At 39.5% G+C, this 12,939-nt stretch overlaps 1 protein-coding gene and 1 long non-coding RNA gene across 9 annotated transcripts in view; one reads left to right on the top strand and one right to left on the bottom strand.

Annotated features, from left to right (window-relative positions):
• The window catches only part of LOC142034393 (uncharacterized), a 471,960-nt gene that overhangs the window by 237,734 nt on the left and 221,287 nt on the right, over nucleotides 1–12,939 (bottom strand). The gene's annotated exons all lie outside the window — the stretch shown is intronic.
• Nucleotides 1–12,939, top strand: part of ETAA1 (ETAA1 activator of ATR kinase) — a 55,065-nt gene that overhangs the window by 12,761 nt on the left and 29,365 nt on the right. The window contains exon 7 of one of the 8 annotated variants that reach the window (XR_012651637.1): nucleotides 4,069–4,143. The exons of 6 other annotated variants lie outside the window; for them this stretch is intronic. The gene's annotated coding sequence lies outside the window, so the exon portion shown is untranslated. Of the gene's footprint in view, nucleotides 1–4,068; nucleotides 4,144–12,939 lie in introns of those variants that run through there. One more of the 8 variants, XR_012651633.1, reaches the window with a different exon arrangement.

Raw genomic sequence — 12,939 nt, 5'->3', positions numbered from 1 at the left:
CAGTTCAGGAATAGCAATGTAATCCTACACTATGTGTACCACTTACTACATCTAGACCTTTATACCCAGAGGAATAACATAGATGAATTCATTGATTATATCTTTTTAAGCCTAAAAAGAGTTACAATTTGTCAGGAAAGAATAGCTGGAAGCAACAGATAGTGACCTAAATAGTAGAATTCCAAAGATAAAATAGAAGAAAATGAACAGAAATGCTTCATTGTTTTGAGAGCTGTATTGTCTGCAACATACTCCAGTGAATCCAGTATTTGTAGAAGAGGCCAAGGCAGATATAATATGTGGAGCTAAAAATGACAGCCTGAGTAAGTAGCCATCAGAGATGAAGCTAGGAAGACTCTGGCAATTCTGCTGTAAATCATAACTGCAATATTTGTTCAAAGCTTCAGTTACTACACATACTGGTGTTTTGTCAGAATAGTCAGAGACGTCCTGCCTCATAAAACACTTAAGGATATCTAATGTACTGTTCTTGTGGAGCTAAATATAAATTTCTGTGCCTATTGTCTGGGTGTAATGTCAGTATGGTAGCTGGCAAACCATTAAGGGCCTGATTCTACTCTTGTAGCAATTTCCTTAAAGTACTGGAGGTAATGGAGTGACTCAGGTGAATAAAGAATCAAGCCCATGCATTTTATTACTGTAAGTAGTTCTTGTTTTCAGCACATAAATCTATTAAAACAGCATTGCATTTATCAGAAATTGTTATTGTTTACACACATTTTCAAAGTTTTTTGTGGAAAAAGGTTGCATTTATGCATACCTTTTAACAGCTGCAGTTAACAGTTTTCACCTCAAACAATGTAGTTAACAGGTGAGGAGAGGACTACAGGTTTTATAGATTTCCCTTTTAATGAGGTTGTCTGCTCTTTGCAGCTTGTCCTCACTAAAGGAAAAACTTGATTCAAGTTTTAACCCTGGAAAATTAGGACCCATGTAGACATGGGAATGAAGCTTTGCATGCGCTGCCACACTCTCTGTGAACAGGAGATGTCCAAATATTATATTCTAACTGAGCATAGCAATTTAGGTTTGGGGTTGGTTTTTGGGTTTTGGTTGGGGTTTTTTTTGGCTGAGCAGGGTGGGATTTCTTACATGCCTAAAGCTGAGTATATGTTGGACATGTTTTGCAGAATCATGGCGGTAGGGCCAAATGTCTAAGGCTATTTAAGCACCTGGGGAAGTTACTCATGGGTAGTCACATTGGTGATTCACAGTGGTATGAAAAAGAGCTTGAGGAATAGTTGGCTTTGAATATCCCATTGGATACTAAGCTGCACCTTTGGGTGTTAGAGACCTGCAGAAAGCTGAACTTCAATGACAAAAAAAATGGACATAATGAGAGAAAGAAAAATGTGTTCTCCAAGGCTTGCATAACAGTTTGGAAACATTTTAGTAGATGAAGTGTTAACAGTTCCTTCGCCAATAATGACTTGCAAAGGAATTTTTTTTTTTTTTAAATTAGCTCTCATGTTCTACAGCAAAAACCTGAAATATGTGCTTAGAAATATCACAAATTTGAATTCCTGTCTTCCTGGTTGCTTCTTACAATACCTGGATAGGGCCGGATATTTTTGTAAACTCTAATGCTGTAAATGAAGATGACATTAACCTTAATAACTGTTTTGTTACTGAACTTGAATAGGTGTTAGCAATGAATAAATGAAACTGAATTTTATAGGATGACTATGTTTTCCATGTCACTTACTCAATTTTTAGAATGCTGACTTGTGTGACTTCAATGTAAGCTACTCATCAGAAGTGGCAGTCCAACCAGCAAAGACCTCAGTTTCCAACATAAAACATTAGAAGATCCCAGAAGATTTTCTGTTTGGTTTTAATGCCAGATATCCAACCAATAGTAAGAAAGGAAAAGAAAGCTATGCTTGTTTATGTGCTGGGGGCAAAGTCTCACAGACTCATTTTCTCTATAGTTTTCTCCCAGGTTATAAAGGCTGACCTAGGCCCTTTACAGAAGACTGCTGTCCAAATCTCATACGGGCTTTTTTAAAACTCCTCAGGGCTTTTTTCCTCTCCATCCCTTGGTAACTGTAATCCCTCAATGTCTGATGTGGTCATTAAGCGTGCTCTGTAGATCTAACTAGGAATCATGTCCTATTAAGGCTTCCACAACCACCAGACTCCTGCTCCTTTATGGGAGACTGGAGCTATCTACTAAGTTTCAAATTTACATTTACTTTTAGTTAGATCTTTAACTCAGATATTTTTCTAAGGCATAAGTCAGCCACTCCTGACATTTCAGGATGCCAAGTTTGATGTGTGAAAGCTGTACAATCTGTAATCTGTGGATATGGGGGGAATACTTGGACTGCTTCTAAAGGATGCATGCAGGGTGAGTGAGAACAGTTCATTTGTGCTATACAGCAATCTATGTGAAATTTCTGAAAGGCTCCACATCACCGATGAGAAATTTCTAGAGATCAAAAAAGTTTGAACACACTGCATTAGAGTGTCAAATCTTGACAATGTAACACATTAAAAAGAGTCTGACCAAGTGACAGTTTTCTAATAGATAACCATAAAGATATGAAGAAAAGTTGGAGGACAGCCTGTAGAAAGAGTTATGGAGGTGAATGGAAAGAAGTTTGAAGATGGTTTAAGATAATGTCAATTGGTGTAGACCAGATAAAGACAGACCCTTTTTCATTTTCTTGAGAAAGTTTGAGGCACCAATGAAACTACATAAAACACCTGTTACTTATAAAAATGTCAAATAAGCATACATTTGGGAAATGGAGATATTCAAACACTCATGAAAGGGCATGAGAGATTCTTGGAAGACATGTCGGATATATTTGTCATCTGAGCAATTTGCCTGTTTGTGTTCCAGAAAAAACACAAGTAGTTTTGTGAGCACCAAAAGTACTCAAGCCTGATTTCCTACAGACTAATTAGTGAAGTTTCTAAAAGATGCAGGTTCCAACTGAAGCTTTTTTGGTTGAGTCCCATAGCATGAGAATCCAGCATGGATTCTTTAGGGACTAATAAGGATGAATGCACAACTGAGCTCTTCTGCAGATACAGGGATTTTTTTTGAGACTTTCTCCTCCATCATCCCACCCTGTTTCATCAAACTTCTGAAAAATATCATTATTTTTTAGACTCTCTGAAGCACTGACCCTTCTCTCCCCAAGTCTACTCAGTGAAATTTCCCCATCCTTTTCATTTAATGGTAGTGTTGTACCCATGATGGCTTGAGCACATATGAGAATACTTCCACCATCCAAACCTGCCTAATTTTTGTTACTCACAGGAAGTCTTGCGGTTCACTAGTTAATAAGTAATTTGATATTATTTCTGACCTAGGAATAAGAGAAGATGAGAGGGGGCCTGGGACTTCCATTCCTTGACAAGCCTTGTGTGGGACCCTGTTATTTTCTCCATGTTGTTGTCTGTCAGCTACGTTGCTGCTGATAGAAGCCACTGCTAGTCTGCTTGCTCATAACAGCTACAACCACCAGTCCTCCCCTGTTATACATATGTAGGAATATTTTAATTAATTTTCTATACAAGAATATTTATCAGCTAAAATCAAGAAGTAAATCTATTTTAAAATGAAGCTACCTTAAATATTTACTGCAACTTAGTGACAACTTTAGACAAGAATTTAATTACACAGAGTCAGCATACCATATATATTGTAGGGATGTACCATGGGACTTATTTTAAAGTGTAATTTAGAGAGTAACTTTTAGACTGCTCCTCGATATGAACTTAAATCAAAATATTTCCAGTGATGGAGCACACTCTTCAAAACTGATTACAAAAGTAGCCACAGTACTAATGGAAGCTTACTGTAATTTTATGTGTTATGGTATAAATGACTTGCAAGAACACTCTTGGGAAGTTGTACTGTAATTTAATATCTTTAAAGCTAAAAACTGCTAGGGAAATATTTTTTCACAGGGACCTACTTTTTCCCCTTAGTGTTACCTAGAAATACATCTTTCTATAGGACAGTTTTGTATTCCTTGCAATTCACATACTACATCCAGAAAATACATTGAAATGTCATGCTGTGCTTTGCAGAACCAGCCTCCCCTGAGGAGTGGGCAACAGAGGAGGACTCAGGAGACCAAGCTTTTTCTTCCTCCTGCTCACTGCTGGCTTTGTGCATGCTGATCTCAAGGAGGTTTACAAAGGCCAGTAATGGTTTCCTTGTTCACCCTTACCCTATTTTTTGCTGGCAGCACTCATAGTGTTGTGGGGAGAGGGAGGTGTTCTGAAATGTCTGTATTTCAGGGCCTGGCCATGAAAATGCCACACAACCTTTGCAGCACAGCTGCATCCCACCACAGGGAGATGTGAATTCCCTCTGTGAATACACAGGAACTAGCTGTGTTTAACAGTCTAGCCATACAACTAAATTCTTATTTACACTGAGCTTATTTTACTGCAATGAGTTAAGAACTGTTGCTCTGTGACAGTACCTTAGGCCTTGCCTACATAAGGCTGCTGTTGAACTGTTTGACAAACTTAGATCAATAAAAGAGTGGCCGACACCTTTCCCTGACTAAACAATTTCTAGAAGAGAAAGTAGGTAAGTCAGCACAACACTCTTGGGTAGATTAGGAGCTAGGTTTATTCCAGGATGTAACTGCTTAAAGACGCAGACACGAATGAAATGGGCTATGCCAAAACACAATGGGATTTTTTCACTACCTGATTATCCTATGTGGCAACTTTTTAGTGGACATTATTTGTAGATCTTCATTTAGGTAAAAATAGCTATATTGCAGATTGCTATGGCACCATTCTATTTTAAGGTTATGCCAGGCATATGCTCAAGGATGTTTCTACTTTATAGACAGGCATGCTATGTCCTAACTGCTCCAAAGGCATCTAAAGAAAGATTTATACCCACACAGTGCCGTAACAGCTCCACAGGAACTCTAACTATCCATGAGTAAATAAGGCCCATAACCAAAAACGCTGAGCAGCACCTCAGCTGGTGTAAATTGTCACAGCTTCTCTGTGGAGCTGGGGACACTTTACACAACCTGAGGATTTGTGCCTCTGAATGCGCAGAAGGTCAACCTCCAATACATAAAATGTCCTTGCACAGCAGCAACGCACGAACTTTCTTTTGAGCTCAGTAGGAAACTTGTGATTTCTCACTCCAGCCCCACAGGTGTGCTTCACCTTTTATTGGTCAAGATGGGTATTTGCAGTGGTCCACTGCGTAACAGAGAGATGCCTTTTTAAGTTCCTTTCTAAGGTGTATCCTGAATGTGTCTGGAAAAATTTACTTGCAGCTGGAATTGCACTGGGTAAGCCACACAGATTTTCAGTGCTCTTAGATAAATACAGTACTGCATGGCCATCCACTGCTGTGCTGAAGGGGTCCTAAGGCTGGATTAGCCCTGATGGGCTCAGAGGCCAGGAATTTGCAGTAATTAACTTGCACTTAAACAGAATCATACAAATGTATCCAAATCAATTCTGTGATGAAGAAGGCAGGACTAGGCCCTGGCTGCCAAGTGACAACGAGCTGGGCCTGTTGCTGACACACAGACAGCTGTGGGAAAGGAGAAGACAAGACTTCGTGCCACAGAGCCACAGTGGGGGATGGTGGTCACCTTCAGATTTTCTAGACTGCAGAGAAGCCTTGAACTGAGTCAGAGGTCAAAGCTGGCTCAGAACTGTAGAGTTTCCAAAGAAAAACATTTTCTATCACACTCTAAGAAAAATGGATCAGCACAATACATGGGTTACAGGACAAAAAAAGTGAGACAGGGAGATCATGCAGTGACCCCAAGCATTTAATTTAATCTGGTTTCCTCTAGTGGGGGAGTTTTGGTCATCATAAAGGTTGTGGCATGTGGATACATGAGATCTAGATCTGGATCCTTCCATTCATTTTTCTGTAACTCTCACCACTGAAAGCCTTCAGCTCTAGATCTTGTCCAAACCATATCATGGTCCTGACACAAAAAGAGAGTAATTTGCAGAACAGAGGATATATTGGTCTGACTTGAAGTTCATAAAATCAAGGGCAGCCCTGTATGAACTGGAAAATGACTCACCTGTCTGCAGCACATCCAGACTCTTGAGTCAAGGCCTACACAGACTCTAGATCATGATACTAAAGAATGAAACATTTTGTAGCACTGTGTGGCATTATATACTCTCCCTTTGTCAGAGGGAATATTTCTAATAATCTCACTTAATGGTCCACACACAGAAGTATTTTATTTCTGTCCTAGGGAGTTTAGTTGTCACACTCCTCCAGCACTCCTTTTAGGTTGGCTGGGGGAACTTTGCAGAATGAAATAAAAACCTATGCAAACAATTCACCCTGCTCTGTAAAACTCACTGAGATAACCTCATTCTAACTCCTACATAGCCTTAGCCATAAAAACTCACCCAATAAAACTTGAAGTTCTGTGTAGCAGTGCTTTCTGAGTAACAAGTGATTGTGTGTACCAAGAACTCCCTACCTAACTTGTAGTGGAAATCTTTCAAAACAGTAGCCAGTGTGTTTCAATGCAAGATAATAGGAGTTGTACAATTTGCAACTCCTGCTTTCAGCTTTGCTCCAGGCTTCAAGGTATTCACCATTTTCTTCATTTTTTTCCCTAAATGCAATTATTTCATTTCTCAGTATAGCGATTATTCTACATTCTTAACAACAATGTACTGTAGCACACTGAGCACCTTTCATGCATTACAAACACAAGTACCAATCACTCCTGTCTACCATCTCCACAGGCTCCAGGTAACATGGTGGACATTAACTGACTTAACTAGGGCTGTGCCTGGGCATGAGAGAAGAGGTTGTATTAACGGCACTATGGCCAGTATCACAGTTTTTGTCTTCTAGTGCATTAAAGCCTCTGCTTGACTGAGAGAAAGGGAGAGCTGAAAGTTTAGAGGTGAGTTTTAACAGAAGATTTCAGGAAGCAAAAGAAAAAATTGCTCATGGATGACAAAAAAATGCTTCCTTATCTATGGAGCAGCACAGCAGAAAGTGCAAAGAGGAAAAAAGGGGACAGAGGAAACCTGTAAAAGAGAAGAATGGAAGAAGTAGTCAGCTAAATAGAGTGGAAGATTAATGGCAGCAGATCTTCAAGCAATAGATTTTACGGGTATTTTAATGGCTTGAATTTCTTATAGCAGGCAGTAGAAAATCAAGGAAGCTGCTGGCTGGTAGAGACAAGGTGGCATTGGCAAGCCGCATTTTAAATGGAAGGGAGGAAGCAGGGAGATCTTGCCAACATCATCCATCAAGAACAGAGATGATCATAACATTTTTAGCTTGTGTTGATGAAAAAAATCATGATTGCCACCATGATAGGGAAGACAATCAATGGCAGGAGAAGGGGCAGCAAGATGGGAGAAAAGGTGGTCTAGGAGACAGCAAGTGTAACAACTGATAGAGGAGATGAGGATCTAAAAATCAGGAAGAAGTGGTAAATAACTAACCTTAAGAAGTCAAGCCAATACTGATGTGGCAGCTGGATGTGCAGAAGCAGATGGTTATGAAAGTCCAGACAAGAGCATTACTGGCAGAGAAGGAGAGTGACTGGCAGAGAAGGGCAAGCACACCGAGGATTCTCACATGGATACCTCTGCAAGGCAATGGGGAGACCAAATGGCAAAGGGAGGCACAAAAAAATAAAGGAGCTGTCAGGCAGGAGGCATCTCCAAAGCAAATCGGGAATGAGAAGAAGAGAGGATTACAGAAGCCAAGTGTTGGGAGGGAGAGATCAGGAAAGAGAAGGGCAAAGACTGTCCTCAGATTAAGCCAAATACAGGAGCTGGAGAAGCCTGTCCATTAAAAATCAGAGACAGAGAAGCTAGTTAGAAGTGGGAACAAACAGCAGCTTCACAGAATGTGGAGACAAGAGACATGAGGAAATCAGTGGGTTGTTAAAAAGGCAGACTGAATTAAAGGGATTTCATTTTTTTCAAGAGCAAGAGCATGCTTGAAGGCACAGACTCCAGAAAACAGAGTGGTTAAAAATACACAAGAACAGAAGAAGAATCAGACGACAACAGAAGACAGAGAACTTGCACTGGGCCTGGAAAGACATTATGATCAAGTATAAAGAGAAGGAAGGGAGCTAGGGTTTGGGGAAGACAGTACAAGAGAAAGCTGAAGGTCTTATCTGGGCTTATTCACTCTGTCCTGTAAAAAGAGGACTAGATCCTGGCAGGGGAAAGATAAAGTTTAGCAGAAAAACACATTTTATTAGTCATAAGCAAACACAGAGGGTTTGAAGCTCCCAGCCCAGTATGAACATCTGTATGAGAGACAATTCAGTCTCTGGAAGAAGTCCTGACCCTATTAAAGTCAATGACAAAACTCCTGTTGCCTTCAACAGAGCCAAAATTTCACCTTGTGTCTATGGCCATTCCACTGAGACTTCCAACATGAATGCCAATTAGTGCCAGTTTCAAAGGTGACATTTGTGACATGGGTACGCGCTCCTCTGGGAGATGAGCTAAGATTATCAAATTGAGTTTGCATAGACCAGTAAAGGTAAGTGTGACATTCCCTGTCCTAACAATTGACTGAGGCAAATAGATACACACACAGAGAAGTAGCTGAGATTTTGAATAGTTCCAAAGCACGCTAAAAATGGCATCATTATTGATTTAAAGAAAAATAAATAAATAAAAGGGATTAGTAACTCAGCCAGTGTGTGGCAGGTCTAAATGAATCAATTAGTATGTTAAGACATGCATAAAATAATGTTTAATTAAAAAAAAAGGGGGGGGGTGACTTTAAAGGGTAAATTGTCTCATATTTTAAATTGAATTAATACCAAAAAAGAACCTGAGGATAGTGGATTACTGCTTAGAGGCTTTCAGATGCTAGACTTATACGACAGCCACTATTAGCACATTCAGATTAATAGTTCAACAGTAATTGGAATATCAAACAGAACATGTCATTTTGATTTTGTAAAATATGCATCTGAGTATTTTACTTAATACTGGGTTGATCTGAGATGTAAGCAGACTGGATACCGCAGTACTCAAAACAGTTATTTTTTTTTAATTTGCTTTTTAATGTTACACATGCCTAGATCAAAACCCATGCAATCGCTGTACAATTTAATACACAATATCGATTCAATCTCCTGATAACAGCGAACCCCTCCCACTTTATAAGCCTCTGCAATACACCAATTTTAGAAGTAACTCTACGGTGAATCAGACCTGTGGTTTCCAATACTGCTGTCCCATTTATGAGTGTAAATCTGGGCTAATCCAGTGCAGATAGCATCGCTGTTGTGTTCTGCCTGAGTTTTATGTAGATCAGAATCTCTGCTAATGTGACTGATTCCAATTCTTCACTCTGCTCTATTATTTTCATATAAACATTTAATCTACACTGTTCAGACCAGTATAATAATGGCTTAAAGGAGTAAGGGAAAACCACAATAATATACAAACTACAATAATATATGCTGGGTAGCAGGTAAACCACATTTAAGCCCCTAAGAGATTCCTGCTTCAAGGCAAATCTGTATCTCATTCTAAGCCAGGTTCTGAATAAATATATGATCATATCAGGAAGTCACAACATCGCTTATCATATGCGCATGTACAGACACAGACATTGCCTCTGAGCAGCTAACGGTATGCTCAGAGGAGACCAAGGCTGGCATAGCAGAAGGGTTGCAAATCCAGCCTAAAAGTGCACTGGCAGCTCTGCATGTGGAAGCTTGCACATCACCTGCTCACATTGTACCTAGCCCTAGGAAATGCACTAAATCTTTGCATGTTAGACATGCCAAAATCATCAACAGCTTTAAAAGAGAGAAAGAAAGACATAGATCGTTTTTTAACTGTTCCCATTATGTATGATAAAAGAAAAATTAGAATGAATAATACAGTGTAAACTCACTGCTCTTCTGCCACTGTGTGGAATAAGGCTTGCTCAACACCTCAGTACCTTTGAAGCGTGAGCCTGTTAGATGAGCAATCCCAACTGAAACAAAATGAGCAATCAGGCTTTCTCAACTTGCATCACACTGCCCAGATTGGCTCTGCTTTTGCTCAGCGTGAGCTCTCCCCTGATTTCAACCACAGTCTTGTGCAAAGATCACAGGTATAATACAATTGATTGGTTTGGTATCATAGCCGTGTCAAAGACAAAGGGCACAATCCCAACATGCTGAACGTGAGCTACCCCAATGCCTGAAGTCAGGCTCTGAATGACAGACCAACAGTGGAGGCAGAAAGCTGAGAAAACTTATAAGCTGTGGACTAGACAGGTTTTTTCTTATGCAGACACTGACTTGTCCATTTCAGAAGAGGGGTGGAGGAGGGGTGCTGTGTGTGTATGTGTCAGGTGAGGAGGAGATAGGTTTAATTAATCTTAAATGCCTTTGCAATTCAAGAATTGTAGCCCTGGATGAGTTCCTGTACTAACATGATTAGCAAATATTGACTTTTGAGTACAATAATAATGTGTCATCTGAAACCCTTGATAAGTAACTTAAGTACTTCCTTAGCTTGCATTTTATTAAATTAGATGAGGTACGGTTGAGACACATTACACAAAGCCATTGAAATGAGAAATCAGACCTAAAGATTTTAGCATTGATTAAGGAAAGTCAAGAGTTACAATAAAGATGAAACTCTGGCCCATATTCTGATCTCCATCCATCGCCGTGAGTATGGATTGCCTCACTCTAAGATTTATACTGATGCTAGTGAGCTATTCAAAATTTGTTTCAGTATTTACTAACATGGATGTGTTTTCTTCAGAGTTCTTTGGCGTGGGGTGAAGTCACTTTTTCCATTTTTGCAATACCATAATTCTTATAGTTGTAACGAGGGTACGCATTTGCTATTTGTGATTTTTTGACATGCAATCCATCATTTGATTATGTATGATGACCATATAATGTCAGTTTTATGGAAGGTTAACTGGCATAGGTTTTGAGCTTTTGAAGTTAATATAAGGGAGAAAAAGAAAGGCGTCACACTTGTGTGCCTGTGAATATGGTAAGTATAACATACTCAAGTCTGTTCATAAGGTTTAGTTTAAAAATGTGTACAGCAAATCAACCAAGAAAGGAGTTAAAAGATGTGATACTCCTCAGATGCAACCTGACAAATCTTACTTTATTGATTAGTTTTCAAAGGCAGTGCAGTGAGAGCACTACACTTACAATAGACTTCGGGGGTGGTGGGGGAGGTGGGGGGGTGTGGGGAGAAAAAGCTCCAAATGTCATCAAAGCAAATGGTCTGTGAATGTTGCTTCAAAGCTAGTCATTAGTTGCCAGGGTATTTTGCCACAAAGCTTGTAAAGAGGTTTTCCTGGAGGGGAAGGTATGACAAAATGCACTTCTTGGCAAGATGACTTCTGCTTAAATAGCAGGACACATTAATTCTTGCTTGATACATAAAATTAATTAGAGGATTAACATCCTTTATGAAATTTTGCCAGAGATTTTTTCCTTTTTACCAGGAATAGACCCCAGGCCTTTTCTGTACTCTAATGAAATTGCAAATTGACTTGTGTTCAAATGATGCTTGACTAAAATGAATAATTTAAAATGTATTGCTAACAATGAGATGGGTCAGCTGATCTTTTCAAGGATTAATTAGTTTCAAGAACCATCTTTCTTATGTAACACAGCAAAGGCCAATGCCAGCACACCTTTTTTTCATGCAGTAGTTCCCCTTGAAGTCAGTAGACCCATTCTACTCCCAATTATCCAAGGTTTTATTCCAGATTCAATCTGTTTAGAGTGGGTTTCCCTCTACGGCAATTCAGAGAGGAGCTACGCCTGAAGAAGTTGAGCTGTTATTCTATCTGTAATTCAACGAGCCCAATTCCTCCCTTTATTAGGGTCTGATCCAAAACCAAGCTGAACTGGCGTGAGTCTCCTGTTTGTCTTCATTAGACTTTGCATCAAGGCCAGAAAAGTGCATTACTGTAAAACCCAAATACTCCTACAGAGATGAACAATGGAACATTGGTGTAAGACCTCTGTGACTGCGAAAGGAATCAGGATTAAATTTTCCATAGGTCAACAAGTGGATAAATGGAGAAAAGCTAAGACTAAAAGGAATAAGGAAGCCTCTGTGTGTATGTGTGCATGCTTGTCCATGAAACATGTTGGGATTTGCTACTCTCCAACATGAATAAGGAGGTTCAGGATCTAGGAAAAATGACTCAACATAAATTTTTCAGAAGCAGGTCAGGAATCTAATTCTCAGATTTTTGAAAAGTTTAAAGTATTTAATTTCCAAAAGCACCTATGCGCAGTTACTCAGTTTCCATTTTCCCAGGCGGCTTGAAAAATCCCCCTGAATGCCTATCCATTTCCTTACATGTCTTTGAAAATTGGCTTCAAGTCCCCAAAAGTGACTTGCATACCGTGACATCTAACTCTGGCTGAATGTCACACAAAGCAACATTTGGAGGTTAAGAGCAAAAAGCTGGAAAACCTCCCCTACTACTATGATTCTCTCCCTTTCAGTGTTTGAGTTAGTTCATTTAGGGTTGATGTGGGTATATTTGCAGAGTGCTGCCCTATGCTGTGTAGAAATTTTCTCAGATACTTTGAAAACTTAACCTTTAGCTTCACGTAAGGTGAGATTTACGGAGGCATGAAGGTGCAAAGGGAGCTGGTGATTAGAGTCGGGGACCCAACTGGTAACTTGCTGCTGAAAATCTCTTTCATTGATCTTTCACCTTTAAAATATGAAATGTCTGAGTTACTTCCCTAGTGTGTGCAAATAAGCGTGTTTCACTTTTAAAATTCCTTAATCACCTCATGTGTTTGTAAAAGGTCCCTTTCTGCAATGAGAATTTTAAAAAAGGAAACCTAACATTCAATTTCAGTGTTTTCTCAAAACACTTTCTAATTCTCAAAACGCTTATGTCTACTTGCATGTTTCTGAGTTCCTGTCTCCGATGGATTTTTCAGA

This window comes from Buteo buteo, chromosome 9 (genome assembly GCF_964188355.1).
Source record: "Buteo buteo chromosome 9, bButBut1.hap1.1, whole genome shotgun sequence".
Taxonomy (NCBI): Eukaryota; Metazoa; Chordata; class Aves; order Accipitriformes; family Accipitridae; genus Buteo; species Buteo buteo.
Note: the sequence above shows the minus strand (reverse complement) of the source record. Positions and strands in the feature narration are given on the sequence as shown.